This window comes from Cynocephalus volans, chromosome 14 (genome assembly GCF_027409185.1).
Source record: "Cynocephalus volans isolate mCynVol1 chromosome 14, mCynVol1.pri, whole genome shotgun sequence".
NCBI lineage: Eukaryota > Metazoa > Chordata > Mammalia > Dermoptera > Cynocephalidae > Cynocephalus > Cynocephalus volans.
Window position 1 is genome coordinate 93,121,890 of NC_084473.1, and position 6,954 is coordinate 93,128,843.

Below are 6,954 nucleotides of genomic sequence, written 5' to 3' on the forward strand. Positions count from 1 at the left end.
ACCACATGGTCTCTTTTGCCGTGCAAAGTCATACATTCACAGTCTCTGGGCATTAGGACATAGACATCTTGGTGGGGAGGCCTTATTCAGCCCACCATTATTCAAACCTCTCCCATCACATAAAATCTGGGTTGATGGCATCAGCCCTGGAACCAGAGCTGGAAGTGGGACCAACCAAGAGGTCTATGCATTGACAAAATTCTCACCTTCGTGCTGGATATGACATCTTGGATTCAACTCAGGATAGGGGGAACAGGGTTCAAACTTCTTGGGAAGAAGCCCGTTAGGCCCAGAAGAGAGAGAATCAGGACCCAGCTAAACATGCTGAAGTGGGTACCAACTCCCAGATCTTGGAGCCGATAGCCCAGCTGCAGCCTGGGGATGTGCAGGACTCACATGGAGGGGTGGGGTGGGGGAGTGGGGGTGTTGTTAGTAGAAGCCTGCACATTATCTTCTGGATGCTGGCGAGGTATTGACTGCTTTTTGAGCTGCAAAGTTATATAAACAGAGCAATGTTTAAAGAAGATTAAACTGACAGTTGTGTGCAAGCTGGGCCGGGGGAGGGGTTGGGAGACTGGTGGATAAGCACAGGCATGGAAGGGTGGGTTTCAGAGGGAAAGGGGAGAGAAGAAATTATGCGCAAGAAACATCCTGTCAAACTGAAAACACACTAAAAATACCACTGCTGAGCTAAATAAAAAAAGGCAGCAACATCTTAAATCATTTTGGAGGAAAATCATTTTAGTTTGTGTTGGTTTATACACTCAAAGAATTTGTGTAATTGTAGAGTCTGTTAAACAGTTTTATGAATGCCTATAGCAGTAACCAAACAATATGTATTTAACAGGTATACATCAAAACCTTGCTGTTCTCACCAAGTGTTTTCTAAAAACATAGTTTTAGAATCACTCAGGTGTTTGAAAGAGCATAATGTCACAGGTATTTAAATTAGCACAGATATGATGTAAGGCTCAGGATGGCTCCTCCGGGAGATCAACAGATAGATTTTTACCGTAGGAAGTTGCGACATGCACCACCTTTCACCTTTTAAAAAATGAACTCTTCTTCTACTTACCAGATGGCCCTTCTCTCTATGGCTCATATGCCATCTGGAATTTGTTTTGATAAATCCAAACATTAGGGCTATGTTATCTTCCCAGCTAAATATAACATTTAGTTAATTAGCCTGGCAACCTATGCGTTTCTTTCACATGCTGAAGAAGATAGCACTGCAGTTAGAGTGTGGGTTCTGGCCAGTGGGTACAAACTTCCAAAGAGAAATCAATCTGCCTTTAGTGACCTCTAGAACTGTTTTGAAGGAGGATCCAGAGGCAGGCCAGAGTCCCTGGAGGGGCTTAGACACCACCCTGGGGACTTGTGGGTGGCTGTACCCGGCGGGAGGAGGGATTTGGATATGTGTCAGATCCTGCATTACTTAGTGTGCTCCTGTCTCCAGACACTTCGAGATATCCAGAAGCCTGCCATTTTCTTTTCTTTAGAAAGTTTTAATTTTTAGAGTTATACACATATGTGAAAAAGTGAAATCATTTTATAAGCTTGTAACAAAAGCAGCAGTCCTTGTGCAGCCTTTCCACTCCTGATGCCCACTTCAAGAGGTACCTAGTTCCAATTACTTTACCTGTTTATTTTAATTTTTGCTCCATATTTTAAAGAACTTGCTTATGCTACTGTTTCTTTATTTTTCTATTTAATATTATCTTCTGTCTTCCTTCTGCAGAAGAAAACAAGTAGTTCTCATATATCACAATTTCCCTCCCAGTATAAATATAATCTACTTTTGGCCAACAATATCCAGTATTTATATTACTATGACTATGGAAATATTATTTGTGGTGTACTATAATTAATTCCATATTTTTTCTTGTTTAACCTTTTTTTCTTTCCTAAGAGAATAATAACAATCTTAATTTTTCTATTTAGATTTTTATGTGCCAAACGCTAATTTATCTCCATTCTTTTTTTTTTTTTTTTAAAGATGACCAGTAAGGGGATCTTTAACCCTTGACTTGGATGTTGTCAGCACCACGCTCTCCCAAGTGAGCGAACCATCTATTCCTATAAAGGGATCTGAACCCGCGGCCTTGGTGTTATCAGCACAACACTCTCCCAAGTGAACCACGGGCCGGCACCTAATTTATCTCCATTCTTATGTCTCCCAAAATGTAAATTGTCTGTGCATATGTTGAAACACAGTGTTTATCAATTTCATTTTTTTTCTTGGGGCTACCCCTCCCATAACCCTTTGTCCTCTCCTGTTTCAACCTGAACTGGCAGCTTTGCAGGCTTCTGCTCACTGTCACTGCAGACAGCCCCAAATATCAGCATGGCATCTCCCATCCCCTCATGGGGCTGGAGCTCCTATTCCTGATCATGACCTCATCTAGGAAGATTTTTTTTATTCCTTAAAGAACAAACAAACAAGAAATGGGGGACAGGAACATAGATCAAGTTTTTGAAATTTTCTTCTGTCCTCACCCTTCACTGATGTTTGGTTGGGTGCAGAATTTGAGCTTTAAAATCATTTCCCCTAGAGTTTTGGATGTGTATAATCATTGTCCTCTAGTTGTCACTTACAGGGAATCTGATCCACTCTGTCCCAGTCTCTCCCCAAGGCTTTGACGGTGTCTTTTCCTTTTTTCTTTTTGTTTAAATTATTGGAAGACTTTAAGACTTTCTGTTTATCCTCGGTGTTCAGAAATTTCATGTAACCTGTGGATTTTTGTTCCTTTATAGCTCTGGGCATTTGGAGAACCCTTTCCATCTGCAAACACACACCTCTCCATTTCAGGAAATTATCTTGTATGATGGTTTGGTTTATATTCTCTTCTTTCTTTTCTCTGATCATTCACTCTTGAATTCTCTTCCAGATATTGGACCATCTGGACTTATTCAGCAATATTTTCAAAATCTTTTCCAACTCTTTTTCTCTCTCTCATTGTTCTACGTCTGGGGTGCTTCCTAACGTTATTTTCTAACCCTTTTATTGACTTTTGCGTATCCGCCCCCACATCAGTAACTCCTGAGAGTCCCCTTGTCAAAAAAATTCTCTTTATAACATCTTGTTCTTGTCTCTTAGATGCAATATCTTAACTTATCTCTCTATGGATATTAACTCTGTTTTCTTCTCTATTTTACCTATTTTTCTCTTTTCCCCCCACCCCCAAGTTTCTTTTCCTTTAACCCTTATGGTTCATATCAAAAGCCTTTCTCAAATGACTGGTGATCTTTGGTTATCCATTTATAATGGAATGGAAATTCTGTGAGAGTGGGTGAGCATTATTGATTGATGGACTTTGCCGTTGGGTGATCTGGTTGGGCTGTTTCACTGCGGAATTTCCAAATGTAAATAGTTGGTGTTTTCTCCAAGACAGGTTATTTCTGCAAAGGAGGAAGTCTCCATCTCCTCCTGAGCAATATAGACATGGCTATCTGTGTTCTTGGAGTCAGATTGGGGAAGGGATGAGAGAAGTCACTCTCCCAAGTGTTGACCTCCACTTAGTCCTCTGCTTTCAGTATGGTAACACTGTTCTCCACTTTTCCTACTGTGCTTGGGGCCAGAATCTCTCTGGCCCAACCTCTGTACAGAGTGAACATGAGGTCTTCTTCCAGTATGGACTGGGACATTTGCCTCATTGCTTAGGGTGAAGGGGAAATTCAGCTGTAACTGATTTTTGAAATGACTTTTAATCAATATACCTGTTTCTAGTCTCACCTGGACCCCCACTTTTAGAGGTAACTAGCACCTCCAATTCCTGAGTCTTTCTAACTTTCTGCTGTGCAAACCAGCCTACTTCTCAATTTATTCCTCTGTCAGTTTAGACTTCAGCTTTCTCAAGGGTGCTAAGTCCATTAGCACAAGCCCATGTGACTTCTAGCCTCCAAAATTTTGTTGCTGTATTTCCTCTCTTGTCCCGTGTCCTTTTATTCATTTCTTAATGTCTCATGTTTGTCATTTTAGTGAAAATTTTGGAGGGAGTGAAGATAAATGTATGATTCAATCTACCATATTTAGCTAGATATCCCTCTAGAGACCTTCTAAATGGATTGGAAATTCTGGTAGTGAGAAAGGTCTTCAAACGTGGATGCTGATGACAGCAAAAGTCACCCTGGATGTGAGCGACTGAGGGCGGAGGATGGCCACATCAGAGGGCAGTCAGTCTTCATTGTTTGCAGAGCATTCACAGTGTGCAGATTGGGGGGATGGACAGGGAAGACTGAAGTGCTGTATGGAAAGAGTACTGACCCTGGTCCGCATTTCTTCTCGTTACTTACTAGTTTCTTAACCTCATTGACTCTTACTTTGTTGCAAATGGAGGAAGGAGAAAGAGATATGTAACTTCCATCTTTTTTTTTACCTCTTTCATCCTTAACACCATGGGTTCGATGACAGGTGGGTGGGACAGCCTTGAGTATATACAGGGAAAATTATTACCGTGCTATTGCTCGGGAAGAAGCAGGGTGGTTACAATACGAAGGCAGTGAAAAACTTGCATGGGCTGTGAACTGTAAGACATCATTTCCAAACCTTCTTGCAAATAATTTCATGGAAGTTTATCAAATCTTTCTACAAATACAATGAAGTATATATGTTATTGATATTTTCTTGTTTTGTATGGTAGGTCTGAACATAAAGAGTTTCATGTATATGATTACTCTACCAAAGAAGGGGTCTCAGCTCCAGGTCTTAAGGTGTTTATGGCTGGATGTCATCTGGATTCTAAAAAAATAAACAAGGGAGAAAAAGGAAAAGAATAGAAAATGGATTTTTAAGCTATATTGGGAATTGAAACCATTGCTGCCAACAAGAACTTGAGAGCTGCAAACTTCCAGCCTTAGAGGGGACCATGGTGTGGCTTGTGAGACATAAGAAACCAGTCAGTTACATTCGAGGACTCTGACAGTGACAATGATTTTGTTTCTGCAACTGTACCTTTAAACAAGAAATCCAGAACAACCCAAAGGAGTTAAAACAAGACAAACCAAAACCTAACTTGAAGAATCTCCAGAAAGAAGACATCTCACTACAAGAGAAAAGCCCTAAAAAAACGATGCCTTTAGATAACAAGCTCTACCAGAGAGACTAAGAAGTTGCACTGGCTTTAGCAGTGAAGGAACTTCCAATGGTCAGCACTGATGTGCCGACATCTCAAAATAAAAGCATTGAAAAACACGGCAATAGTAAAACAGAAGCAATGAGTAAGTCTCCTCATGTCTCCAACTGCAATATAGCCAGTGATTATTTAGATTTGGATGAGATTCCTGAGGAACACGATGTTCATGGCATTCAAGGGAAAAGAAAAGCAGCCTCTAAAGCTACAGTGCAACAGAGGAAGGTTCTTTTGGAAGACAGTGATGATGACAGTGCTGATGACATCCAACCAGACTCTGAAACCCGTGAAGATTCTGAGGATGATTCTGATTTTGGTGAGAATGGAAATGAAGACAAAAATTTCACTATGAGAAAAAGTAAGGTTAAGGAAAATAAAAAGAAGGAAGTGAAGGTAAAATCCCCAGTAGACAAGAAAGAGAAGAAATCTAAATCCAAATGTAACATTTTGGAGTCCACTAGGAAACCAGTACAAATACGCAGTCCTTAGCTGAAAACAGGAGACTGAGTGGATCCCACCAGAGGCATCCAGAAGTAGCAGCAACAGCAGCAGCAGACCTCGGGCAGGGTGTTGGTTAAGTCTCCAAATCAGAGCCTCTGTCTTGGCTTGTTGAGATTAGCAATTGTTAGATCTTTGCATTCAAATGCCACTCGTAGCTAAGTATGGTAGCAAAGAAATGTTTGATTGGGAGAATCACTGTTTTACCAGGGTGTTTATATTTGATTTGTGTTTGTATTTTAGGAGGGCAATGTAATATAAAGAAATCCTTTAACATGTACATAAATGATCTCTACTCATTTTGTGGTTATGTTCTCTGAAAAGTTATTAAATACTTTTCAATTCAGTAAGAGGTTTGCTTATAGGAATTATACTCTCATGCCATTTCCTTCTGAAGATACTCTACTTTTCTTATGTATAATAAGTCATTGTCATTACGTGGTTGTCAGTTTGACATGGAGGCAGTCCACATCACATGCCGTTCTTTTCCAGTAGCATGTTTCTTTCTAGCTTCGAGTGTATGGCACCTTAAGTTTAACTATTCAGAATGTATCCAGCAAAGGGAACATCCCATTTCTTTTAGGAGACATTTCTTAAATCTTATAAGCTACTTAATCTGTGTTGTCAGTTTTATTGTAAGATGTTTTGTAATTTAGCCAAATCTTTTTAAGTAAGAATTCAGAATTATTTTACACATTAAAATGGTTGATGTACTATGGCATATGTCTCCTATTTAGAAATGGATTGTTATTGTATAGCAAATAGAATTTAATGACAGTCATTATGAAGTCTTAATTATCAAAGCCCTTATTAAAAATAAAAAAGTTTTTAAATGCTCTTTTCCTCAAAAAAAAAAAAAAACCAAACAAACCAAAAAACGATATTGGGGTAAACAACAATGTTCATAGATAGCAGCTTCACTCATAGTAGCTCAAAATTGGAAACAACCCAAATGTTCATCAATAGAAAAATAATAAATAAATAAATTATCCATACAGTGGAATGCTACTCAGAAAAAGAAAGGAACTACCAATATATGTAACAACAGGAACTTATCTCAAAAGTATTATGCTGCACACACACAAAAAAAAATCAGACACAAAATAATACAAACTATATAATTCTTTTCATACAAAGTTCTAATCTATGGCTATAGAAATCAGAATGATTGTTGCCTGTAGGGTGAGGAGTGAGGATTGGTTGAGAAAGGGCATTAAGAAATTTTTTGCAGTAACAGAAATGTTCTATATTTTGATTGGGGTAGTGTATACAGGTGTATACATTTATCAAAACTGTTGAATTTATACTTAAGATCTGTACATTTCAC

General features: G+C 39.0%; 1 pseudogene; it reads left to right on the forward strand.

Annotated features, from left to right (window-relative positions):
• The first annotated feature begins 4,865 nt into the window (after window positions 1–4,865).
• Window positions 4,866–5,789, forward strand: LOC134362422 (RAD51-associated protein 1-like; annotated as a pseudogene).
• Window positions 5,790–6,954: the final 1,165 nt, after the last annotated feature.